Source organism: Oryzias latipes, chromosome 18 (assembly GCF_053564925.1).
Source record: "Oryzias latipes strain Hd-rR chromosome 18, Olatipes_Hd-rR_3.1".
In the NCBI taxonomy this organism is placed as follows: domain Eukaryota; kingdom Metazoa; phylum Chordata; class Actinopteri; order Beloniformes; family Adrianichthyidae; genus Oryzias; species Oryzias latipes.
Window position 1 is genome coordinate 26,092,041 of NC_136254.1, and position 27,417 is coordinate 26,119,457.

The 27,417-nt window shown below is 40.3% G+C and overlaps 1 protein-coding gene across 12 annotated transcripts in view; it reads right to left on the minus strand.

Moving 5' to 3' along the window:
• Window positions 1-27,417, minus strand: part of LOC101165843 (receptor-type tyrosine-protein phosphatase delta) — a 496,394-nt gene that overhangs the window by 365,281 nt on the left and 103,696 nt on the right. For 9 of the 12 annotated variants that reach the window (XM_023966324.2, XM_078936131.1, XM_023966322.2 and 6 more), the window contains exon 4: window positions 2,724-2,747. The exons of the other annotated variants lie outside the window; for them this stretch is intronic. The gene's annotated coding sequence lies outside the window, so the exon portion shown is untranslated. The remainder of the gene's footprint in view (window positions 1-2,723; window positions 2,748-27,417) is intronic. 12 annotated transcript variants of the gene reach the window in all.

A 27,417-nucleotide genomic window follows, 5' to 3' on the forward strand; every position in this document is an offset into this window, starting at 1 on the left:
ACAAAAAGTCCAATTAAATGCTCTCTAATCTTATGACTTCCTCCAGTACATAGTGATGGCTTCTGGGGTGAGCAACACATCTTACGATGCCTTATGAAAGCCATTTTGGGAGATGTTCCAAACTGCCATGTGTACTTAAATGATGTGGTCATCTGTTCTCTCAATTGGCCTGGCCAAATGCAAGTGTTTTTGACTGCATACCATCCATTTATATACAATAAATGGATGGTAGACACAGATGATGTTGAGAGATCAGGGTTTTTTTGTTTGTTTTTTTAACTTGTCCTGTCCAACAACTGGGCAAACAGATGAGAGCTGAAGGCCTCTTGTGTTGCACATATTTTACTTTAACAACAGGGGTTATGAATCTTCTGACAAACCAGAGGTTTGTCTGAATAAACCCCTTTTGTAATTGAGGCCAAACTTTATTCAATTTAGTCATATTTGGGAACCTTTTGTGTTGGACCGGACGGAAAAGGAAAGGAGAGAGGAAGAGAGAGGGATATTAGAGAGAGGGGGCATAGGAGGGTGATTAGAAGGGGAGGGGGGGTTAAACCATGAAGTAGCATAAAGCATTAAGTTGCTGGATGGTTATGCTCATTACGGCGAGGTTCAGATGTAATACAAGTCTATAAGGGCGGGGCCTGTCCACACACACACAAATGTTATAAACATACCTGTTGGCTGCAAAAATGTCCACATGTCAACATTTACACGATACAAATATTGTTCACACACGCATACTTATGCTTTCAAACCAACTAGTGTGAAATATTTCATTCAATCACGCAAAATATTTGTGCAAAGGTGAGCTAACACCTGTGCTGTAGTGATTGTTTATGTTCCTCTAAAATAGATGATGGAATGTGAAAAGAAGAAGGGAGAGTGCCCAGCCATCCCCACAACAAGATCCCCGCCGCACCAGTAGCGGCAGCCAGGACCCCCCAATACCCGCACAGCAGCAGACAGAGAACATACGCCCCCCGGGTGATCACATCCGCCACCCAGGTCAGGGCCAGCAGGACCGCCACAGGGGCCCCCAAAGCCTGAGAGCAGAGAGTCATGGGGGGGACAGAGAGTGGAGCTCCGGCCCAACCAGGAGAGCAGACACGGGGCACCTCATCACCACCCAGGAGTTCTAGGCATCCCCCCGCCCCCACCCCAGGTACGAGCCAGGCCCCCCCAAGGGAGACCCGCCCCATGCTCCAGGCAGCCACCCACCCGGCCGACGGTTGGTCCAGGAAGGAGCAAGGCAGGGGCCAGCCATCCCTGCCTAGGAGGAGGACACCCAGGGGATGTGTTTAGAGATCAGGTTGATATATTTTGAAGAACTCTATAAAAGCATTGGTAAGCACATTTCTATGTCTCCCAGTGCAGTGAGCTTCACCATCTCCGGCAGGAACTGTGACTGAATGACAGAGGCTTTCGGGGCTACTTCCGGTTCTCTATGTCCAGGTTTGACAATAGTCCCAGGCGTGAAAATTATGACAAAAGAATTAGAGGACATTTTAATTATTGTACTCTCCTTCACCCGCCAATTACATCATCAACACATCACGGGCTGAAGATGAGTTCCTGAGTGGTTGACGCAACGCAAATTTTTTGCAAATGTTCAGACATTTGAACTCGCGCTGCCTGACCCCCATGCCGTTGCTGATGTGTGAAACACAATGCAAGACCTCTGATCGTAACTGTACATTTACTTAACATTAAAATTGGGCAGCACTTACACACAAACCATGTTCAGTGTGAACATATCTTGTGGAAAGGATCAACCATCATCTCAACCAGATGGAGATAATCTCGGTACACTAAACATCAGTATAAAGTGGTCTACGAGCTGCCCGATTGCCCCCCCTGATGTTCAGTGGTTATGATACAGGCTGGGCCCTGGGGGGTTCTTCAGTGCGAGTTCCTGGTGGGGAGAACTGCAATATGCCCTGTATCACTGTTCTTGAAATTGTGTCTCTTGCTTAGGTGTGTACTCTTTTTGTTTGTGAGAAAAAGCAAACAGGATTTTTCTTTCTGATCAAAGACCTGCTTGTTTGTTATGTTGGCCTTGGCTCTGACTGCAGCTTTACTTGCTCTTTTTATTTAATTTCCATTAACTTTTACTTTAAGTCTATAATAAAACCTATTGGTTAACGCCCCTCAGTTGTTTTATTATTTTGTTTCTCCACATTATCCACCCTAATGTGGATGTGAAAAGGCAGCAAGATATAAAAACTCTATAGCAAAAGCAAAAGCAGGGCTTTGTCATTATCCTGTCACTGTCCACTCTGCTAGGAGTGTCACCTGAATAGTGATCCGCCGTTGAAATCCAACCATCTTTGGTAATTCCTCACAATCACTGCTGTGTGTAAACAAACAACATTCGCCCTTGCTTATTTAAGTCAACACTGCAGGCGCATTCTTTGAACAATCTGGGCCATTTGATTCTCATTTGAATAAAATTCAAATCCAAAGCACAGAGCACACAATCCACTTGCCAGGAAAAACCCACCATGGTGCATGTGTGTAGGGAAACAGGGTTAGGCGAGGGGTTGCAGAGCATTGCAAACTGCACTGGGCAAACGGCAGCTTCTTGATGCCACTTCAACTCCTCCCCCCTTGATGCAACTTTTTGCTATATTTATGCATGCACATCACTCCAAAAGACAAGAAAACTCAAACAAGGCTCAGACTCTAGGGAGAGGTGGTGTGAAAAATGAAATGCTCCTTACCTAGTGTGGAGAAGTTGGTTACATCTGTAAGCAGACCATAGAGGGAAAAGAGGGAGCAGAGGGACAAGAGAGGGAGGGGGGAAGATAAAGAGAAATGTCAGCAAATTACAATATACTGTGCAGTGAGCTAAACTTCTCTGCAGGCTGAGGATGTCACCAGCTTCTTTGAAAAATGACGTTCTCCCAGCATTTTGCAGAGTTGGGGTTAAGAATAGGCACTGTCAAGAAAGGGACATCGTTTATTAAGCAGAGGACAGGAAATGACTCAGATGGTCTCCCCTGAGGATTCCAACTTTGCACAATTTGCATGAATATTTGTCGGCGATTCGGGAATTTTGAGCATGAAAGGCAAACACGAGGACGTGGAAAAACTTTTTTTTGTTACCGGCAAATCATTAGCGCTGCCATTTCTTTGCATCAGCATTACATAACTGTGCAAACAAACGCGTTCAAACAAAAGTTCAACCAAGTTTCCTCTCTGGAAAGGGCCCCTCGCTAATTTACCATCTTTTTTTATTTTCCTGCACACTTGGGTTTTTGCCACATTTCTCCAACCTTGTTAGTCTGGCTGCTGACATTGAATGTGAAGTACCGGATTCTCATAAACTCTTTAAACAAAAAGGGTTCCTGCAAAAAGCGAATCAGGTAGCTGAGGCAGCAACAACATCCCAGCTACCTTGCGTTCATACAGTAAATGTATAGATTTACAGAAATTGTTGGCATCTTCTGTTTAAAAACCTCCAGCAACCCCACTACCCTGATAAAAACACACAGGATTTCAGTTACTACAACCTTTTCGTCATATGAAGAGAATGGTCCCTCTGCAATTGTCCCAGCCTTAAGTACAATTTTTTCTTGCTTTAAATGTGCAATAAAACAAGGAAATTGAGTAAACTACCAATAGAACGCTGTAGTGGCAGGAAAACTGTAGACTGAGGGGCAATACTAAAGCAGTCTGCTTGAGTTGCTAAGCAGAATTTAGAAGTAATACGATTCATCACAAGTGCTGTCAGTCTCCCTGCATTCATTTCCATTTTCCTTGTGTATGCAACAAACCCCACATGGCTCCAGAATGAGAAAAAATGTAATTACAATGCCTGTTTTGCATGTGCGAACAAATCTATTTTCAGGCGAAAATGCCGAAGAACAGAGTTCTGTCTCTGGGACGCTCATTACCATTCTGTCTGACATACATTCGCACTCAGTGCTGCAGTTGTTGCTAAACAGAGAGCTCAGCTGTGGACCTTGAAGCTTCATGCAGGGAAAATTGGACCCAGGGGAGAGGGTAGCAGGGACTGATGTCAAGCTTCAAGAGCTACTAGGAGCACCTGGGGTTTCAATGACATTAGCATCGGTTTTGTTTGGTAGAGAGACACCAAGAGACTTGAATAATAGAAGACATGGTAAGGATACAAACAAGATGTTGCACATACATAAAGATAAGTGTCAGTGCACGCTTTTAGAAGACCCACAAAAAGTGAGTCAAACCAGCATTTTGTCAAGGAAACAATGAAAATTTTTACAGAGACAAGAAAAGTAACAAAAATCGCAAAAGAGTAAATATGCTGCTTGAAGTGTTTTGCACCATTAAGAGCTTCTTTCCACAAAAAAAAAAAAAACAACTATTTGAATACTTTTCTTCTTGCACTCTTGTAAGGATTTTTGATTTTCCTAAGTCCTGCAGGGAAATTCTGGAAAGCTGGCCAATCAAAACCAGCAGAGGGAGTGAGGGGCCTAAGTGGATTAGGGTGGTAGGAGGGAAAAAAAATATCTAAAGGGAATGGAGAAAAAAAAAGTTGTGGCTTCAATAAGCCCTCTGTGTGAACCAGGAAATAGATGGAAGAGAGACACTTATCTCTCACCCTTCTCACCCCTGTGTTTTAAGACGATAAGCTGCTTCCAGGGTCTTAGTTATGCTGTATAGAACCCACAACACGATACAGAAACTTGACGAGTCAAAGAAAAGAGGAGCGCTAAAAAAGTCAGGCCCTCGTGTTGTCTTTTCCCGTCGACGGCAGGGATTTGGGGATTGTTTGGAGTGGTCAGCATTGGAAGGAATTACCCAAAGTCTCTGATGTTACACAGGGAGCATGTCACTTCTTAGACACGGGTTTAGTGTAAACCATTTCTGCTCAACCTAGTTTTTACAATTTCTTATAATGGGATGGAAACGTATCCGCAATCAAAGTACAGCCTCTCTGCGATTTTTAAAGATCCTGATTGACAGGCATTTCACGAAACAGCTGCAATTTAGACACGGATTGCCACCACTTGCATAACACTGGGTTACCACTTCAAGTTGGACCAGATTGTCTGTTTATTCATAATTATTCATGTAAAACATGACATGGGAGTGAGGAATAAAGGAGCGAAAAGAATAGCTTTTACACTCAAGAGTCATACGTACATCAGTTATGAGTCAGGTTGTAATCTGTCTGGGTGCTTTGGGAAATTCTACAGTCTTTTTCATTCAGAAATGTAACGACATGTTGCAGACAATAAAGGTTTTTACATGTATTGACAGCAAAAAAGGTGTGTTTTTTCTGAAAGAGCAGTTGCTGTTTTTCCTCTAAAGCAGCTAAGAAAAACCCTTCAACAATCTCTAATTTGAGCATCGACAAAGAGAACTGGTGGCGTTAACATTTCTATACCGTGACAGGTTTAACAATGAAGCTTTAGCTCTAGTGATGTCTGGTCTTTGAACTACCGTAACTTTTTAACCGTTGACCCAAATAACAAAATTCCAACGTTTTCTGTTGCTGAGAAAAGAGACTCTACACTGATCTGCAACAGTTTACAGTAGTGAAGAAGAAAATCAGTTTTCCACCACTATGGAACCAAAAATGTTGCATCATGCTTATTTCTTCATAATCCATTGAAATTAGGTTAATCATCTAAATGGTTAAAGTGCTACAGAATGTCAAAGAATTTGTGTTATTTGCTGCCGCCGGAGACATTTCTTGTTTTAAAGTGTTAAAGTAAGAAAGTGTTAAAGTAAGAAAACAATAAAAGCAACAAAACAATGAAAGTTAACCCACGAAATCTGTTCACTGCAGTCAAAAGCAGGAGTAAAAAGAGGGGTTTTTAACAGTAACTTGTCCTAAAGTGTGTTCGAAAACCTGTCACTCTCGCTGAATGTGGGAGGAGCCACAGTCAAACGTCTTTAGTCTCATCGCTACATGACGACATTGATGAAGTTGAAAGACCTGGTTGGTTTATTCTGAAGAGCTTTACAAAAGCATTGGTAAGCACATCTTCATGTCTGGGTTTATGAATCATCATTAAAAGACTCTCCCAGTACCATCTACTGAAAGAGCTGCGTCTGAATGACGGCCGCTTTCAGCGCTACTTCTGTCTCTCTGTGACCCACTTTGACGACCTGCTGTGCCGCATTTGTCCCACAAGGGAAAAACTATTTACCTTCACTCGAGAACCTTTTTATTATTGCGGCCACACAAATAAGAATAATGTTTTAAAGTTCAAGAAGAGAACGATCAGATTCTCCTCCATGTTGCTTTTTGACTGTTCACATCATCCACACGCCGCAGGTCGTTTGACAAGTTGAGTTCCTAATTGGTCGACAAAACACAAATTCTTCGCCAAAGTTCAGATATTTGAATACGTCAGAATTCTCACCACGCCACAGTCCCAAACCTCGAGAGGAGAATCACACTGTACCCATAACACGCTGCAGGACCTCTCAACACACCTGTACGCTGACTTAACACTGACATTTGCCGTGCAAAATGTAGCTTAAAAATGCGAAGAACCAAAATGCTGCTTAAGTAAAATAACTTGGAACAAATTCTAAATCGAAGGATTTTGAATATTTGCTTTTAAACTGTACATTGACTGAAGTTTACACTGTTGGAAGGCTTTTATCAGGGCCTCTTTTCGTGTAAAATGCTATAGTCTTTGAATTTTCATAACCACGTCTGTGAGTCGAGACTGACATGAACCCCGGCTGTACTTGTGTCCTCGTCTTTGCATGGTTTGCTGCATGGAAACAGGCACGTCAATCAACCCCTCGTCTGTAGCATCACAAGTACTCTCGGCTTGATTTGTTCAGCTTGTGTTGTTTATGTCTGCTGTGGCTCCAGTCTTCAGACGATTCTGTCAGCGTTTACGAGGGTTCAAACCTTCTTGGTTTCCACGGCATCCAAAACGGGGCAACCGACGCCACTTCCTCGGATAAACTGGATTATATTAGAGAAATATCCTCTGCCCTTGGTGGGTCATGGGGGCTTAGAGTTTGCGTGAAAAGTCCTCCAAGACTGCAGCTTTTCAGACAAGGACATTATTTTTCCTCCAGGGAGATTCTTTTTGATACAGGCACTCTTCAGAGTCAAAAGTCTCCCCATTCATCACAAAGCAGTCAGTGCACAACAATAGCAACAAGATTAGGGACTTAAAAGAGCTGCAGTGGCTCCCTCACACTCTGACAAGCAAACTATCTTCAACAATCTGCATTTGAGGGATGACGTCAACCGATACAGGGACGCTTTTGGCTTTTTAGGAAAGATTGATATCAATAAATTATTACCACAGCTTTTAATGCAGCTTTTTCTTAAATAAAAATCACATTAATAATCCAATATTAAAATAAAAAGAATCTACAAAACAAACCCTTTTCAAACTGCTTTATTTGGGTTTAACGCTTTAAGTTTGCTTAAGCTAAAGATTGATTTCACGCAAACTGATCATATACTAAAAACCTGTTCCAACAGAAATATACCTGAGGACAAATGACAGTTTTACAGGTGAAGCAGCACTATGCAGAACTTGTGTTTCTCCTGCAGTGGCAGTTTGTCAGTAGCATTGTGCTTTGTTTTGTCATGAATATTTACACGGACCCAGTAACTGTTATATAAAAAAAAACGAAAAACAAAACAACAAATAAAAATTCCACTTCCATGCTAAGAAACAACTGCTGCAATGTTTTGCTTTTTTTTCTCTCTCACAAAGTTTAAAAAATGAGGATGAACATCTATTCTTTTAACACCAAACCAGATATTTTTGGAGATTTTTTGTTTTGTTTCCCACTTTCCTAACATGTTCATATACCGTATTTTCCGGACTATAAGTCGCCCTTTTTTTCATAGTTTGGCAAGGGGTGCGACTTATACTCCGCAGCGACTTATATTAGAAACAAATTGAAATAAATACATTGTTAACCCTCCTGTTATGTTCATTTGGGAGGAACAGAGATGATGTTCCTCGGTCAATTTGATGTATGAGGTATGTTAAGTGTTAAGAGTATGTTAAGTGACTCAGAGAATCAGCAAACTTTTTTTACAGTAAGATCTTGAAGGCTAACAACATAATATTCTATTTTCCAATGATTTCATGGATTCAGAAATGCAATAAAAATGACAACTGTTTCTACAAATACAGGATGAAAACAGAGTATTAGTTGGACAATGATGCTTCATGAAAGGAATAAATAAATAAGTATGAGAAAGAATTACTGTGAAATTATGAGATAAACAGTCTGCTATGATTGTGTCATATGAGGTTGTGCAAGTTATTAGTTCTTGGTCTCAGATTTTGCCAAATAAATTTCCAGTCAAAATGCGACTTATAGTCCAGTGCAACTTATCTGTGTTTTTTTCTACTAATGCATTTTTGGGCTGCTGCAACTTATACTCCGCAGTGACTTATAGTCCGGAAAATACGGTATGTCATATCGTTTCACCATCTCTTGAGCCAACGATTCATGTCGTACAATATCACAGTGTTAACGTAATCAATGTGCCAGGAAAAGAGGAACACCACTTTTGAGAGCTCGCCACGCTGATGCCATTATAAGCCTGCAGCTTCTAACTCCAATCTTTTTTCCTCAAGTAGCTTCCCAATGGTGCTGAGGGAGTTAGGAGGCAAGAGATGGTCATCTCTGAGAGGAATTTTTCATTTGTAGCTGGTAGTAAAGGTTTAATTATCTCTTAATAATTATATCTAGCCACATATACACCCACATGAGAGTGCAGAAAAGAGGAAGTATGTTTTCAAATCGCCACAGGGCTGGGTGTACCCTAACTGGAAATAAAAAAATGCTTTGGAGCTGGAAAGCAGCCATGGAGGAATGCTGGAACCTCAAGCGCTTGTTCGCTCAATTTAGGCCATGACGAAAAAGGACAAGCAACATGTTTCACCATTTAACCTATTCACCAGAGTGGAATGGCAGCAGCTGTTTTTTTTCGTTCATGTTATTTATTTATTTATTTTATAGTGCCACACAATGGAACAAAATGGCTCAGGCTGGCCAAGTTCCAGTGAGGCCCTGGTGCACCGAGGAAAGGAGGAACGTGTGAAACCGACATTGTAGAAGAGTGTTGCCCTGCAATCACTGATGCTGAGAGAGCGCCACAGAGCTCTCACCCTTCCATCTGAGCTGAATAAACGTTCATTTTTTTTTCCTGTGGCAGTAAAGCTTTAAAGAAATCCTGACGGAGGCTGCAGATGGCCTAAGCTCTCACAGTCTGAGGAAGCATCAAAACTCCGGCTGTTCTTGCAAGGAAGAAGAAGATAAAAAAGCGCTGTCTTGCTCTTACCCCTCTCTTCAAGATGAGGCGTGGACCAGTATGTTATGAGTGGCAGCTTGATGAGCGCAGTTAGAGAGACTCCAAACTTCATCATGCACTTGTCAGACTTGGGCCTGTCCAGTTTAAAGGCTGCTCAGGCGTGACAGCAGCGGAACAAGTTATGCTTATGGTAGCACCACAGCAGATGTTTTGTCCTAGTTACAGCTGTCTCCTGTTTGAAAGCGGAAATCATGTGCTGTGCTGTTAACTCAATTCCAGGCGTGTAAGCTCTGTGCTTCATTTTTCTTTTTTACCTGTTTAGGTGCAGATTACTGTATTTTACGCAATATAAAGCCCTTTTTCTTTTTAAACAACATTGCGCCCTATAATCCAGAGCGGCGCATACATCCATATGGGTTAGTGTGAATGTCTTTAATAATGTCCCGGCTGGGGGGACACCAATTGGGGAACTTTCTGTGTGGAGTTTGGATGTTCTCCCCATGCATGCCTGGGTTTTCTACAGCTTCCTCCCACCACCCAAAAACATGCTTCATAGGTTTATTGGTTACTCTAAATTGTCCCTATGTGTAAATGCAAGTGTGTATGGGTGTTTGATTGTGGCACATCACTGCAGGATAATGAACAAGGTTGGGAATTAGCGTAGTCACAGTAATGGTTGTTTTAGCTGTGTCAGTCTGTTTTTTTACATGTTGTGAACGAGGTTGGGAGATGCAGGTATTGTTCGCGCGGCTAACGTGTAGCGTGGTACAAACAAGTTCTAGAGTCACAGTTAAGTCTGACAAACGTATCTCTGACACTTGTTCTGCTTAAGGCACCTTATGGTTCGCCTTATATATGACAATATTTTGAAAATAGACTGTTCATTGACGGTGCGCCTTAGGATCCCATAGTGCGTAACACACCGTATCTTCGACAAAGATGTGTAGGCAGTAATTTGGTTTATTTTTATTTGTCGTTTTGTTTCATTTTAGGAATGAATAACGCCTTTTTTATTGCTGTGTATGTCACAAAAAGATGTTTTACCAACCTTTTTTGCTCTATGAAGATTTTCAAAGTATTTAGCACAGCAGGGCTGTGATGATTGATCACAAACTGGAAGATTAAAAGGCCTGTTAAACCTATGCTGGGCTCTGACCCTGAGTTCAGTTACACTCAAGTGAAATAAAGACTATGTTGCCTCAGGAGACACAGAATGAAGGACAGAACAGAGAAGTATAAGCAAAAAAAAAAGGTGGATAGGCGTTTTCTTTGATGCATATGTCCTGGTTTGACCCCTTCATATTAGCATGTGAAGGCAGCCAGCACAACAGTGTCAGGACTCATTCACACTTGTGGGTTTGATTCACACCTGGGCTATTTTAGTTCAGGTTGGGGGATGACCGGACCGCATTTTTTCTATTGCCCCGATCCGATTCTAAGTCATTTGATTAGTGACTCTACCAGTACTAAGTCCAATAGAACAAATACAAAACAAAAGATCCAGGTTGTGCCCAATTTTTATTTACCTTATTTGATCATTTATACTTGAACAGTGCACTTCTCTGTGAGGTAGCTTGAACAATCAGGTAAACGTTAACTAAGATAAATTTAACTTAAAAAAAACAACATGTCTTCTTAAAATATATGTTCACATTGGTGAGTCCATGGTTTTTGTCATATTTCAGGTTATTTATTAAATGTTTCAATTTCTTCCACCACTCCCGGTCTCCTGTACACCATCAGTTCCTGACAGTCAGAAACTACGTGATCGGGCGTTATTTATGTGATAGAAGTGGGACATCCCCATATCAAAAAGTCCCTTTTTTTTCTGACAAGTGTGAAAGTTAACCTGACATTTGGTCTGACAAGTAGAACTTGGTTGACCTAAGACTGAGTTTCGATGTACTCTTAGCTCACCCTCAACTAAATGTTGGGTAATGGAAAAGAATAGGCACTAACTACATATCCAAAGAATACAAAAATAAATGAAAAAACTAGTTCCAATTCTTAATCTTTTTTCCCAAATTTTGTCAATTTGGTACAATGGTTGATGGCGTTAACTTATACAGCCCTTTTCTACATTGTTTTAAAGACCAAGGCGATTTTTTATCCTAGTCCCATTCACCATACACACACACATTCACACACTGCCCAACACTGGCGCCAACCGATAACCATCGATGGAGTTTTATCTGGATCTGAACAATTATTAAATCAGCAGGAAATGCAAAAGGCGTGGGGATATTTTAAAAATGAGGATTGGCACCTTTACTGTAAAAAAAAAAAGAGAAAAAAAACTACAACAGAAAAAAAAAATTTTTTATTGGGACACATGTGGCAAATTGCTGTTTTTCCACTTAAAACAATTTAAGCCTAAGTCACCCATTTGGAACTTTGCATGATGCTAAAATGAAGGGCTCAAAAGCTAGGAGAAAGTCAATCTCTGATCTGACTCAAGTGGATATAGACATAATGAGTAAACATGGAATTCAAGGTGTTAGCATTAATATTGTTGTTGTTTTTTTTTTTTATATTCAGCACACCGGGCTTCTTCTGAGAACCGCAGTACCTGTGTGTGTTGGCCAGTGTGAGGCCAGGTGCGGTTATTACCACAGGACAGATGGATCAGCAGAAGAGCTGCTCGATTCCCGTGCACGGCAGCACGGTGGCTGCCATATGTAAGCTCATCATTAAAATTGACCTGTGACCCTCCAGCGGGCGTGCCCTCATGTAAAACTGTGAATTAGGAATGTCCAGCGGTGTGACATTTTTCATTTTGTTTGTGGATGTTATTGCTTTTTGAGGAAAGCAATATGAAAGTTTTTGGCGAGTGTTTGCAAAGTCCTCAAGCGTGACATTCGGCATTTGTTTGCATCTTCTCACACAGCCTAGCAAAAAGTCTGTATGTGGACCAAGGTTCTGTCACCACTCGCATGCATCCGGTTCTAGTGTCAGTCGTGTTTAAATCTCAGCACTTCTTTTAATATTGCCAATGCACCTCTTTTGAAAATTCATTAAAGTGCTTTAACCCCTCAGCCATCTGTGCGAGCAGGAGGGAGCAGCAGTGGAACCAGCTGGAGAGCTTGGAAGATGAAATTTTTGACAAAAGCAAAAACACAAAAGGAAGACCGCAGACACACAATTAGGAGGCACCGGAACGCCAATTTTCAACTAATATTCACATGTTAAGGATTCTCAACTCAAGCTTAAGTCAGAATAGAAACCCCCATGGGATATTGTCCATACTTGTATTAAATATATATTCCAAAATTATCATATTTGTGTGGTATAAAAATAAGTACAGTGGTCGCTCATTTATTATTATTCTAAATTGCAGTAAAAAAATCTGCAATACATAGAGACGGTCTTAAAGTGAAGGAACAATGTTTTAGTTTTAGTTTATCCGAATATCCAATTGTGTTTAACCCTATATAACCATTTTTATCATATTTGATAAACGCATTTCTTCATTAGCATGATCAAAACTTTCCTTAAAAACTCATTGTATAGAACTAGGTCCATATTTTTTGCCCTGTAGTGAATTATCAATCCACCAGGGGCAGTAGAAGGGCTTTTCCTGCTCATTGAAAAACGGCTGTTTCCCTAAAATTTAAAAAACAATTTTGGCAGGAAAAGTTTTGCTATTTTTCAAAAATTTAAGTTAAGAATCCCAACGGAGTATTACAGCCACCATTAAAATTTAAATCAAAAATGAATTCACAAGAATAAAGTCATGAAATTATAAGAAAAAAGTTATAATTTTACAAAAATAAGTCAAAGTATGTAGTATGAGAAAGTTTGGGCACCCCTGATCATTTTCCAGAATTTTCTTCATAAATCATTGGTTGTTTGGATCATCAATTTCAGTTAAATATATCATATAACAGATGAACACAGTGATATTTGAGAAGGGAAATGAAGTTTTTTGGATTTAAAGAAACTGTGCTATAATTACTTAAAAACACATAGGCTATATGATATATTTAACTGAAATTGATGATCCAAACAACCAATGATTTATGAAGAAAAATCTTGAAAAATTATCAGGGGTGCCCACATTTTCTCATGCCACCTGTATTAGAAAAAGGTCAATTTTATGAGAATAAAGTCATAAAATTATGAGAAAAAAGTCACAATTTATAACAATAAGTCAAAAAGTTATTAGAAAAAAGTCCATTTTATGAGAAAAAAGTCGTTAAAATTATTCGAAAAAAGTTGTACTTTCACAATAAGATATTTTTGTGTAATTTTACAACTTTATTTTCGTAAATTGAATATTTTTTATGGTGGCCCTTACACCCTGTCATAGAGAATAGCTCATCTATTTTTATTAATTTTTAAAATGACTATTTGTTGTATTGAAAGAATTCAAACTTAGTTAATAATTAAATCGTTACACTACAGTTGGACCATGTTACACATGTGGTTCAAATCTGAGGCTGTAGGTAGATTAGGTTCTTTTTTCCTGAAAACTCATATCAAATGTTTTGCATCATAAAATTCCATTAGTTTGAGCAAAAACTTACCAAATCACTCAACGTATCAAAAATCGATACTGTCCGTATTTCATAAAATAAATGATTTTGTAAAATGTGTTTTGTGGATTTTATCAAAAGGTCTAAAAACCATTGTAACTCCAAAAACCTTTAATGTTCTGTCAATTCTTCTATATTATAAGGATATATAAGAGTGTCAATAAGCTAAATTTGAAAAGGTTTGTGTACATTTTGACTTAGCTTCACAGTCAAATTCTAGTTCAGATTTAACTTTAAATTGAATAAAAATGTCTAAAACAAGTGAAACATACATAACTACCAATATTCACTCAGGTCCAGCACGTCATAACCTTGTTGTTAGTGCATCTCCTGCAGCGATGTGCAGCTCCTGTCAGTTGCTGCTCACAATAAAGCAATATTGCTTGCAGTGTTTGTGCCCTGTAATCACTTTCCCCTGCATCGGATCTCCTCTTCATGAACTCAGCAAGTCCAGATTAGTCCTGTTTTACTCGGAAATATACAACTATGTATTATAACAGTCATCTCCCAGAGGGGGGAGTACGAACACTCACACCATCGTTTAAGAGCGACTGTAGGTATGCTGTGCAGAAATAACACTTCCTTGGTCCTTGTTTTCCTCACATCAAAAAAAAAAAAAAAAAAACAAGTGTGCACTTGAACATATGCCTCAAAGCTTTGCTGCTTAATGGGGTCTGCCTGTACTTTGTCTTGTCTCTCCTTCACTGACACTAATCAACACCTCTTCTGCTAATAAAAACCCCTCTCCATGCCTTTTGATCTGCTAACTATCTCATTTACATGACTGGTGCTCGGCACGCCGGCCTGCTTCTGAGGTGTGAGGAGGCAAGTTGGGGTGTGCGCTGCTGCTGTGCAAGAAGAAGAGTGTCGGCAAACGAGCACAAGAGAAGATAATGGCTGCGTAAAGTCCCACTCCGACCAACTTTTGAGCAGTTTTAAAAGCGCTCTCATTGGCCTTATAATTATGATTTATTCAGTCAAATGTCGTTCTTAATCCAACCCTGCGGTTTTCTAGAACCTAGTTTCTGCAGAGCGGCAGTAGGTCTTTGGAAAATCACCTCTGGGTTGTGTCGGCCCCCTACTGTTGGTGACTGTTGGACGCAGAAGAACCCCGCCGGCTCCCCATTGCTGGGAGTTCTCCGTTTACACCCTCTACCACACATGTGTCAAACTCAAGGCCCGGGGGCCAAATGTGGCCCTCCATGTCATTTTATGTGGCCCTCGAGAGCATAAAAGTTTCTAATTTCTTAAAATAAAAATATAAAAATTGGTGTGTATTTATTCATATCTAGGGGGAATAGCACTTGAAATATCGGATTGGGCAACTATACTTTGGACTTAAACACTGTCCACATAACCTAACCTGACAGAATCAAATTTAAAAGTAACAAGCAAACATCTGTTTTTTATGCAACTGCAATTGTCACTTTAAAAAGTTATAATAAATAAATAATGTGTTATTTAACATTAAGGAGTAGTTACGTTTATTTTTCATTACATTTAGTTACGTGTATAAGTTTTTTCTGGCCCTTTGAAGACAGCCACTATGCTGATGTGGCCCTCGGTGAAAATGAGTTTGACACCCCTGCTCTACCACTAGCTTACAGCCTCTCACACTCTTCATTTAACAGTGCAAAAAAAAATAAATGGCGATCCAGATTGGAGCTATCCATACAGTTTTTAAGCCAGATGCCAGCTCAGATGAGGAAAATGAAGATTTATGGCCCGGCGTATTTTTCACAAATACTCCCCTTTTCAAGCTGCATTTTCTTGTCTGCTGGCAACATTTACAACAATTTAAAAAAAGAAATACTCAGAGATGTCATTTAAAGCTTCATTTTCTTTATGTCCTCTAGGGTGCCACAATTCTCATTTTAAAACCGAACTCCGTGTTACACCATTGAACCAAATCATAGGGAAAGTGTATTGTTGTATTCTTACTGCACAGGTTTACACTAAACACGTGTTGTGCAAATATTTTTGCATTAAATTACACTAGCCTTAGTAAAAGCCAAATGAAATGTTTTATTTTCTTTATTTGCTAATTAGAAAATCAAAAACAGGATTTTTCCAATTTCTTTTGTAAGATGCTGTTGTTTTATAATACATAAGTCATTTTTGAACCAAAATAAAACCACGACCCAAAAATTCAGGTTGGAACCAAATCGTTCTTAGCGTCTTCCTTCATGAGAAAAATGCCTCAAGAAGATGTTACAAAAGCAAAGACAAGATTTTCATCTAAGTGGCCCTTTAAGAAACAACTGATGCCTATTGTGAGCTGAGAGACTTAGAATTTATTAAATAAATGTACCCTAGGTCATGAGTTGAAAACATTGAAGCTAATAGGAGGCAAGGATTTCACGTAGACAGGGATGGGGGAAAAAACTAAACACAAGAAGAGTTCCTCCCTCCTGTCTTTCTCCTATTGGCTGCCTGGTCAGCGTTGTGGGGCTTCCAGAGAGCCTGGGCCCCTTTGGCGAGAGCTGCAAGACTGGACGGCACTGAAACGGCCTGAGATCATGCATCCAGACGATGGTTAGAGTTGGGCAGAAACACAGAGACAGAGCGGCGGGGAGGGAAGTAGTCAGCAAATGAGAGAAGGGGAAAAAGATAGGGAAGTTGTGGAAACTATTGTAGGTGGTTTCAATCATTCTGATGCCATCTGTTCCACTCCATCTTTTCCACTGACAGTGGATCTTTTCCCCGGTGAGAGGCTGTGCGAGTGTGTATATGGCTGGGAGAGATGGTGAAGGACAGAGGAGCATCATTTTCTCCTTGCACCGTGTTTGTGCTCCTTCACCAAGTGTATTATTTACAAAAACCACACAGGTTTTTCATGGAAAACATCAAGTCTTCCCAGTCGTTACAGAAAAGGTTTTCTACAATTGTAACATATATCATGTTCAATACTGTAATGTCCATCTTATAAATGTTCCTTTTTATTCAAGTGCAAGTTGAGTCCAAGAATTATTAATAACAATTCAATTGATCGTTATCAATCTGTATACATGTTTTTGCTTATTTTTGTGATAAACTGTTTTTAATTTTTTAGAGAGAGAGAAATAGAGAGAGATGGAGAGAGAGGGATGGATGGAGAGAGAGAGAGAGAGAGAGAGAGAGAGAGAGAGAGAGAAAGAGAGAAAGAGAGAGAGAGAGAGAGAGAGAGAGAGAGAGAGAGAGAGAGAGAGAGAGAGAGAGAGAGAGAGAGAGAGAGAGAGAGAGAGAGAGAGAGAGAGAGAGAGAGAGAGAGAGAGAGATAGATAGATAGATAGATAGATAGATAGATAGATAGATAGATAGATAGATAGATAGATAGATAGATAGATAGATAGATAGAGTCTGTCATCTGGATCTTTTTCACATTTCTTTGGTCTTTCAATGTGCAGAGTCCGGCTTTTTCTTCTGCTTCCACTCTCATTATCTTACCCCCCCACCCACACACACACACACACAAACACACACTGTTGTTTTCTACCCCTTTATGTTTCATTCCCTTTTTATTTTAAGCATTAAAGCTGCCAGCCGTTCTCTTAACTGCCTTTTTTTAATGAAATCAGTGGAAGCTCCTTACAATAAAAAGCTGCCAAAACTATAGCGAAGTTCCACTTTATTGGTTTTTACAGCTTCAGCTTTTAGGATCATTGAGTATGTTGGAGAGCTGCATGGTGGTGTAGTGGTTAACACTGGTTTGAATCCCGGCTGGGACCTTCCAGTTTGGAGTTTATGTGTATTCCCTGTGCATGCATGTTTTTTGGGGGGACTCTGGCTTCCTCCCACAGTCCAAAAACAAGCTTCATAGGTTAATAGATGTCTCTAAATTGCCCCTATAGGTGTGAATGTGTGTGTGGTCCTGCAACAGACTGGTGACCTGTTCAGGGTACACCACGCCTTTGCCCAATAGAAGCTGGAAAAGGCTTCTGCAACTTATAACCCCAAAATAAATCAGTGGCTATAGAGAATGAATTGTGGGACAGACAGACGGACGGACGGAGTATGTTTGTATCATTTTCATTTAAAGATGGAGAAGCACAATACTAGGTTTGCCTAGAAACTGAGAGTCCAAGCAACCCCCAAAATAATGCAGCAGCTATTGAAAAAGAACACAAACACAGATGTTAAAATCTGCTGTAAACTGATATTTTCTAAAATAGTAATAATAAAGTCCTAAACTTATTAAACTGCCCAGGGAACAACTATCAATTTATTTTAAACAAATAAATTTAGCAATTGTTAAAATGTACATAAACATACACCAAAATGGATTTTTTATCAGCAACAAATGCATGGGTCAGAGGTTCTGTAGATATTTTTAAATGTCAGTTTTAATCATGTCAAGAATAGCAACAACCAAACGCTGCAGCAGACATGGCGTCCACTTGTGTGTGGAAATCTGTCTTAAAAAATCATCAAACGAAAGAATACCTTAACCTCCCAGGATATTGCACCTTCAGCGAACAGGAAGGCAAACAATAATAAACAATATTCTGCAGGGACCCAATCCCCTCTAATAGTCTAATTAAAGCCATTGATTGCTTATATAAGCACACATGAGCAGTGGACATTACCCTTCCGCAGTCACCCGCTGGAGTAGCAATTAGTACAGATTCTGAGGTATGGTAAACTCTGGCTCGCTTTCTCTCACCTCATTAGCGGGGCAGTGTTTATGGTTTTGTTTATCGACGCTCTTGCTTGTATGACCTTTCTATGTGCTTTCCTGCGGCGCTGTGCGCACTGCTACTCCAACCACCGCCGTCATTATCTCTCTGGGGCACCAGTGCTCTATCAGTGGTCAAATCTCTGTCCATTTTCATTCCTTTTCCAGCTGCCACACCGCTTCAAATGATTTCAGCCGACTAGCTTGGACGCTCTGCTGAATAACTTTTGTGAGAGCTGTCTGGGTTTGATGGCCTCTTTTTTCTAGGATGACAAGAGGCCAGTGATGTTTTTTTTTTTTTTTTTTCTTTATTTTAGGCAAGAAAAGCTCTCGAAGAAACGATTTCATTTCGTGCCATTTGTGAGGTGTGATTTGCCAACTTTCTCAGGGGGAACAGTATTTAATGAGCCCGGATAATTCTAGGGACTTCTTTTTTTTTTTCTTTTTTTTTTTTTTAAATAAAAGTTAAAAGAAACAATTGGAAAACTAAAAGTGAAGTGATAATTCCTACCTGTGTCCATTGCTCTCTTGCTTTTAGGTTAAGTAGTAAAAAAACAGCATTTACCAAAAAAAGTCACATTTACTGAAATAATATGGTAAGAGTTAAAATTGACATGTCTAAAATGTTTATAGAAGAGAACTTTATTTGCAATATCATTTAAAAGTGTACAATTTTATTATTTTTCTTCGTAGAAAAGAACAATCCAATAATAAGGATATAATCTTATTTTATCCTTAACTGTCTTACCTTATTCTAATCAAATCCAATGAATACACATGTGGCCAAATAGTAAACTAACGCCTGACTTTTATATTTTTTAATTAGATCGACTGATTAGGGGGAAAAAAATGAGCACAAAAGCAACAATAAAAGAAAAATAAATATGGTCACATTTGTAAAAAAAGGCTGCTAGAATACTTTTTATGCGTATTGAATTATAATGACTTTTTACAGTCAAAATAAAGGAAAAATAATTCAGAGAGATTGTAATTGTTTGTAGCTATAATAGCAATGCAACAAAAATGAAGATTATTTCCTCAACAAGAATCTCCATAGATAAATTATAAGGCAAACCGACAATGAATTGTCTATTTTCAAACTTATGTCATATATAAGGAACTAAACAGCACATTAGGTGAGACAAAAGGGTCAGATATGTCCAGTAGTCAGCCAGACTTTATTTAACCACGTTCACAGAAACTCTACAACTTCTTTGTAACACGCTTCACGTTAGCCACATTAGACATGCTAGACACATTAGCATATTTACAATACCTGTAATTCCCAACCTTCTTTCCGCTTTGGAAAAACAACGGACTCAAACAACTAAAATAAACATTACTGTGACCACACCAACTCTCAAAACACCTACATGCACAAACCTCTTTGCCGTATTAATTGATTCAGGTATTTTTTGCAGTGCTGACATGGTAGAAGCAAGCTTGTGAATGGACATATCACATAAGAAATACATAAAAAGATAAAGACAATCGGGAGCAAACTTAGAAAAATGCCAGAAATCCAAAATTTAAATCCTAACTGATTTGATTTCTTTTTTACCAAAATAATCTGGTTTCTATTTGTAGCTTTGAATACTGCTGTTACACTCAGTGTTGGATACATTTCTTGAACAATATTTATATCCTTAAAAGTTCTGACCTTTGATCCACAAAGTTTTTACAGGACTTGCAATGTGTGGCCACCTTCAACACATATGTCCCATGCTGTCACAAAAAGAGCCCTCTTTAGGCAAAAACACTGCACAATACTTTACTGATTTTCTGAAATATTATGCAGAAAGTCCTTGGTAGGAATCGCGCACAGTGTATCATTGGTCAGATTTAAAGTTCCTTCGTTTGGGGTATAGCAAGTTAAACACAGACTGGGGCAGCTTAACTGCAGGGTAAGAGTACAGTTGCACAATGCCTAATCACTTGTACTCAGCGCATAAGAAAAGGAAGGAGTTTTGAGTCTGCTTGTAGAGGAAAAACAGTATTATGGTTGAGCTAGGCACTAAGCCGCATCCAGGTGTTTGCCTCTTTCCAGGTGGCCGTGTAATACTCTTGCCGACCAAGATCATGGTAATCATAGAGCTGGCAGTGATGGGTCGCTGCTGACACTGGTGTAGAGCCTTGGTTGTAAGCCAAGCTGGCAGCAGTGTGCCTGAAAAGCAAGCGGGTAAATAAGCGGAGAGTATCTAACGATCCCGGAGTGGAAACTTGGTGGAGAACCTTTCGTTTTCTTTGCAGATTTCGTGGAAATGTCAGCGTCTGGTACAAAAACCTGTCTGGTTTCATGGTTTGGCGGAGTGTGCCAGCTTTGAGTGGGATTTCAGACGAGTTCTGTCTTCCTCGCTAAATTAATTTCAATGGAACCTTTAACATAAAGCTGTTTGATTTTAAATGTAGCAAACCGGGGCCACCCCCTTGACACATATTCTGTCGAAGCCATGCTCTTTTATTTTCACACTCCATCCTAAGCTGCACCTCCAGTGATCATAAGCTGGGAAAAGCAAGAATAATATCCAACCTATATCTGGCCTGGAGTGTCTGGGCACTCTGCGCTCAACAGTGTAAGTAGCCCGGCTGGCAGGCAGCCACAGACGAGCTCGGGGTTTCTGCTTGCCATCCCTTCATTTGACTGCATGGTAATTAGCGTCTCAATGCTGTGAGAAAAAAGCTGCTTTTGGTAGGAGGATTGAGCGAGCAAGACAGAGAAAAATGTGAGGGTGTGTGGCTTACAAGCTTAATGAACATGTCAGATGTATTTAAACAAAAGGATTACCACATCTGTACACACTAGGCTGGATCCAGCCGGCTGCAACACGCTAAACAGACTGTGGTGGCAGTTAGTAGGAAAAACAAAGCTGGAGAAATGCTAAAAATGGCAGCTGGGAGACATATTTTCGGTTTTATTCATGGATTCAAAGTTAATCAAGTTAATTAACAAATTTATTTCTTCAAATTTATTAAATCAATTTGGCTCACTCTATTTTCACTCCATAAAAAGGTTTTTATTTGCTAAATAACTTGTCATTGGGGTATAATGATATATTTGAAAACTTTATTTCCTCTTACTTTACTGACATTACCCCTTTTATTCTAATTTCCCTTGAGTAAATGATTAAGCCTTTTACACAGGAGCTTCAGCTCCACTGTTGACATTCTTTCGACTACCGTAACTCTTTAACCGTTGACGTCATCGATTTAATTCCAGCGGATTCGGTCACATAGAAAAGTGTTGCATTTCAGTCTAAGCAGATATGAAAAGCAGCTTTTCTCTGCGTCAAAATCAACTGATGCACTTTATCGTGTATACGGTCAAAAAGTTACAGTATGTCAAAGAGGTACAGGTGTCACCAACGACATCTCGGGTGCTAAAGGGTTAATAGATGCCCATCATCAAGTTGAGATGCCATCGGCGCCATCCAAATTTGAGAAATCTGATCACTTAGCAGACTGAACCTTCTCTGTTCCAGCTCGTAGCTTCAGGGATTTTCCAATAATAAAGTTACATTGTGCACAAGGTGTGTGTCAGTGCACTTGACACTTACTCATCAACCCTACTTTGGCCTTAGGCGCATCTCTCGAATGTTGTTTGCAGCCCCAAGCGATGATTATTTCTATTTGGCTGCCCTGAGATGTTCTCTCCTCTGCAGCCTGGGAAATATTAACTCTCTGCAGCCACACTTAAGTGATGAGGAAAAGGCCACTTGGAAAAAAAATAAAAAATAAAGTTTTCTAAATCTTTTTATAAAGGTTTTTCAGCTGGTCTTCTTTCTTTTTTTTTTTCAAACTTCTGAAAGTGCTTGGGTAATAAACCGTCCCAAAACAAAAAAAGATGGGAAAACACTGCTGAATGAAATATGTGAGCTCAATTCAGCCTCTGAATCAGAATCTACAATGAATCATAACATCCTCATGCATTCACATCTACATGCTGCTGTGCAGCTCTTTTAGCTTAAAGTGGCTCAAATGGACGTGACTCACTTGTGTTTTAAAACACTAAAAACATCATGGACCTGACTAACCGAAGCACCATGGACCGCTGGATTGTTTCTATGCCATTTCCTGGAGAGACAAACTAATTAAACCAAGAAAAGTGAGGGCTATCGGTCGTGAATGTTGAAAACGGTTTCTTCCTGTTATGCTATGTTCATGCCGGGCTTTGCAAGGTGCGTTTAAAAGACCACTTCCAATGAAAAGTCTGTGTAAATGCGCCACATATCCGCTTTTCGGGCTTCCGCGTTCCAGACTCTTGTGTTCCGTGTCACTACAAAAGTTTTTAGGTACAAAATGTGCGGCCAATCAACGTATGTCAAAAGTTAAAAACAAGCGGAACTTTGACCAATCAGGGACTGAGATTGGTATTGACACATGGGTAGGGTCGTTTTTGGAAACACGAAACAGTTTGAAAAGTGGTCACAGAGGAGAAATGGCTAACTACGTCATGACACCAAGTCTTTTCTGTATCATAATAGTGCTGTGAAAGAAAAAACCTGGAGCAAGGTTCGTGAGATTTGCACCGCTTCGACATTTCACACCAAGCCTCCTCCAACTGTAAGTACATGAGCTAGTATAGAGTACAGTCCAGAGTGATCGTCATATGCTAAAAGATTGTTCAAAAATCCCTGTTTAGCGTGTTCTTTAACGCGCATCCCTTGCCAGGTGTGTACGTAGCATTGGAGTTAAATGTTTAAGTCCCATTAGTTGTGCAGCATCTTATTGTGTTGCATTATGACACAAAGCCACTTTTCTTCCCAACAGAATCAGCTGATTTACGCTGGTCGCATAAAGGGTAGCAGCAGAAGGCTACTTTTCTCAACTTCAGAATCCACTGGAATGACATTATTTGCGTAAACGGTTGAAAAGTTAAAGTAGCCAACAGAAAGTCAACAATAGATCTAAACCTCTGATGTTAAAGGGTTTGACCCCCCCCCCCCCCCCCCCCCCCAATCCAATCCTTTAATGTAGATGGTCAAGCAGGGACATCTTGGGTCCCATTTTTAGAGTCTTTGGTATGACTCGACCATGGAGATGAACCCACAACCGTCCAGTCTCAGGGTGAAGACTCTTCAACTAGCCCACTAAGTTGGCCAATTGTTATTGTTCCTGTTGTTCATTTTAGGTAATGGGACGCTTTTGGACTCAATACAAAGTAAGTCTTTAATAACTTACACCAGATGGACACAATGGGATAGTCGGCTAAGAAAATGAAAGGAGAAGTAATGTAATCAATTACAGTCTCAAGCCACAAGTTCTCATCAGAAAGAACAAATATTACAACACACTCAAGCTTTGTTCTTCTACAGACGTGTATTCAACGGACACCAAGTCCTCCGTTTGTGTTCGCCTACAATTGGATTATAAATTCCCGGACCGCCACATCCGTTTCATCCTCGTTTTACCTTCATCCCTCCATTTCTCTCCTTCACTTGTTCAGTCAAGCAGAAAGCTGCCAGAGCCTCTGCGGCCAGCAACATGAGCGTTAGGAACCACTTGTGCCATGGAGTGAGATAACTATTTACTCAGCTCCGTCTCCCTTTCCCTTCACGCTTTCCCTTCCTCTCGCTCTTTTCCTCCTCTCCGTTAGTCTCTCAGCATTGTGCAAATGTTTCTCTTGTCTAAGGACCCGTTCCATATGTTTGCAATCACTCTGGCTCCCTTGCCTGCACAGATCATTTAACAGGCTCCCTCATACATTTCAATTAGCTCCACCTTGCCCTGCTTTAGACAGGGGAGGGCGATATTGATATCTTGATTTCCTGTGCGTGGGTCAGCCCAAATTTACATGTGTTCTATCGTATATGATGGATCCTCCACAGGTTTGGAGTCAGTTACCATATTGGCAGACATGTAATACGTTTCACAGTTCACAGCATATTAGTAACATATGTTAGTAATTTGAGAGAACAGGTGCAATAACCATGTAACAACACATTACTTTCCAATAACATGTGACTACATTTGCCATGATGTCAATTGCTAATGAGTGCATTCGGGGTTAGCATCCTTAGAACTGGTTTACAAAATTTACTTCAAACAAGGAGCACAAACTGAGCTTTTCTTTCAAACAGAGAAACAAATGCACCATAATGTGAGAACATTCAAGATGCGGACGGCATCTTAAAAATGCACTTATTATTCCATTACTGTCAGGTTGGGTTGGCAGACTTGTGGTTTCCGGGGGAAGCGGCTACTGCCTGTTAGCTGTCACTCAGTCTCCACCACCTCATCCATTCTCTTGACACTCCGTTGGGGCTCGAAGAAAGAGATTGCTTAAAGTTCAGGGGACAAAGACGTTTCATCAAAGAGCCGATGTGACTTGGGAATATTGGGATACCATTTCCACAAATGAATTCTGCCTGGTATTTATATGACAGTAGTAATAAAAACTAAAATGTACTGCTGGGCCATGACATGCAGCCAGAACAACTTCAATGAGAGAGCCTCTGATTTTGTGTTAAACGATACAATTCTCGATATTAGAAATTTGAAGGATATTTTTGACTATTTTTGCTTTTTACAATACATTGTTGCTCTTTATCTTTTAGAATAAAGGATTCTGACATATTCCTAATTGGGAAGAATACAAATACCATCATGTTTTGACATTTTTTGTATTTTCTGTTCTCTGTTCACGCTAAAGGGCTTAAAAGCTTCAATTTCACGTTGACACCTCTGTGGGTCTCTGTGACCCAGTTTGATGACCTGCGGTCTTGCATTAGTCCGAGAAGCAAAAAAAGGAAAATAATTTTGAATTTTTTTTTTAAAAAAAGTCTTATTATTCTTATTACAAATAAAAAAAATATAAAAGTTAAGGAGGAGAACAATCAGATTCCCCTCCATGTTGGTTTTGGACTCCACCTGTTGATCACGTCACCAACACATCACAGGCTAAAGCTAAGTCTCTGATTGGTTGATACGATCAGGGACTTTTCCAAAGTTCAGATTTTTTATCTCTCGACATGCCTCAAAGCTGAAATTGCGGTGCAATCCTCAAAACACGCTGCTGCCAGGCTTCCATGCCATGCTTGATGTTCAAACTGGACCGCGATACCTCTGATCGCGTCTGTACATTAACTTAACGTTGAAACTGGATGTTCAGTGTTAACACAGCAACAGGTAGATGCAAAAATCTCGAAACTGCACCTGTAGAAGTGATTTGGCTAATTGGTTGAATGGGAAAAAAGTTTGTCTAACTTGAAGAGAAATATTAACAATTTAAAAAAATGGGGGGGGGGAATGACCAACCCATTCATGCTGACCCTACCCCAAAACTACAGAAAAAAATGTACCCGCCAAGTACAAATAATAAAGCTTTAAGATTGGAGATGTCGCCGGAGGCACCTAAACAACACACGCTCTTTGACATATCGTAACTCTTCGATTGTTAACATAATCAATGTGAATTAAAAGATTTTCATTATGGCTTTGTACCAATATACAAAACATAACTAACATTTATGCAATAAAAAGTTGCATAAATGGTTGAAGAAACTACCTTTCTCCGGTCGAGAACCATGGCAGCAGATTTAGTGGTGCTGACCCTCATCCCACCCGCTTCACACTCGGGTGCAAAATAGCCCCAATGCAAGCTGGAGGTCCCGGCTCGATGAAGCCAATGGGACAACATCACCTGTGGCTCCCAAACCAGAGCCCCCCCCGGCCCCTGGCTGTGCCTAGAAATTCTGTCCATGAAATCTATGAACAGAAACTATGATAAAGGCCAGCCCTGCCGGAGTCTAACATGTAACGGGAACAAGTCTAACAAGAGCTTGCAAACCAAGCTCTTGCTCCGGTCATACAAAGATCGGACAGCCTTCAGTAAGGCTCCCCGGACCCCATACTCCCAGAGCACCCACGGAGGTACACAGATACCACGGGGATACCACGGGATACCACGGGGGACACAGAGAAAGGTAGTTTGCCATTTCTCGTTGGGTAGAGTGTCCCTGACCCAGGTGGAGGAGTTGAAATATCTTGGGGTCTTGTTCACGAGTGAGGGAAGTGCGGAGCATGAGATTGACACGCGGATCGAAGCAGCGTCCGTAGTTATGCGGTCGCTCTACCGGCCTGTTGTGCTGAAGAGAGAGCTTAGACAAAAAGCAATACTATCAATTTACCGGTCAATCTTCTTTCCAATACTCACTCATGGTCATGAGCTCTGGGCCATGACCGAAAGAACGAGGTCCCGAATACAAGCGGCTGAAATGAGATTCCTCCTTAGGGTGGCTGGGCGCTCCCTTAGAGATAGGGTTCTGGTAATAAATAAAGTTCTGGTAATGAAAGGTAAATAAAAAAGAAAGTTGGAACGTGATTATGCCATGTTCTTGTCTTACACCCTCCTCCTTTTGGCCTCAATTCCCCAGCTTTGAAACCCCTGAAACATGTTTCGTATCTTTCACATATTCAGTCTTGATCTGTTTATCTTCTGTGCTCTGTGCCACACTTTTCCCCCAGATAAACAGAAATACAGTTTTCTGTCTAACCTAAAAAAAAAAACACATCCACTTTTATCAAGTATGACCCAAATAAATAAACTACATGGCCCTTCAGCTTATTAAACAAAAAATATAGTTTTTATGATTACGGCCTGAAAACAAAGAGCAATTATATCAAATTATCCTCTGGCTGGTGTGGGACGCAGTGCCATCTTCATAATAGGCTGCTGGTTCATTCACTGTAGGCTTAATAAGGACAACATTGAAGGTATTTGACTACATCTCGTACAGGACAACTTAAAGGACATCGTTTTCTTTACCACAGCAGTAACTACAAGTTACAAAATCTCGTTCCACTTTCTCTCTCAAGACAATCTCATGGAGGTGTCGTGACTCCTGCGTAATGACAGACTTAATGGAAAATAAAACTGGCTCTCAAGGGAGGGTGATGGCCAGGCTGGCCATTACACAGTCACTCAATAGCACCTGATTGACTCACTCCCCTTCCTGGTTATGGGGCTGTTAAGCTTTTCCTCAGCT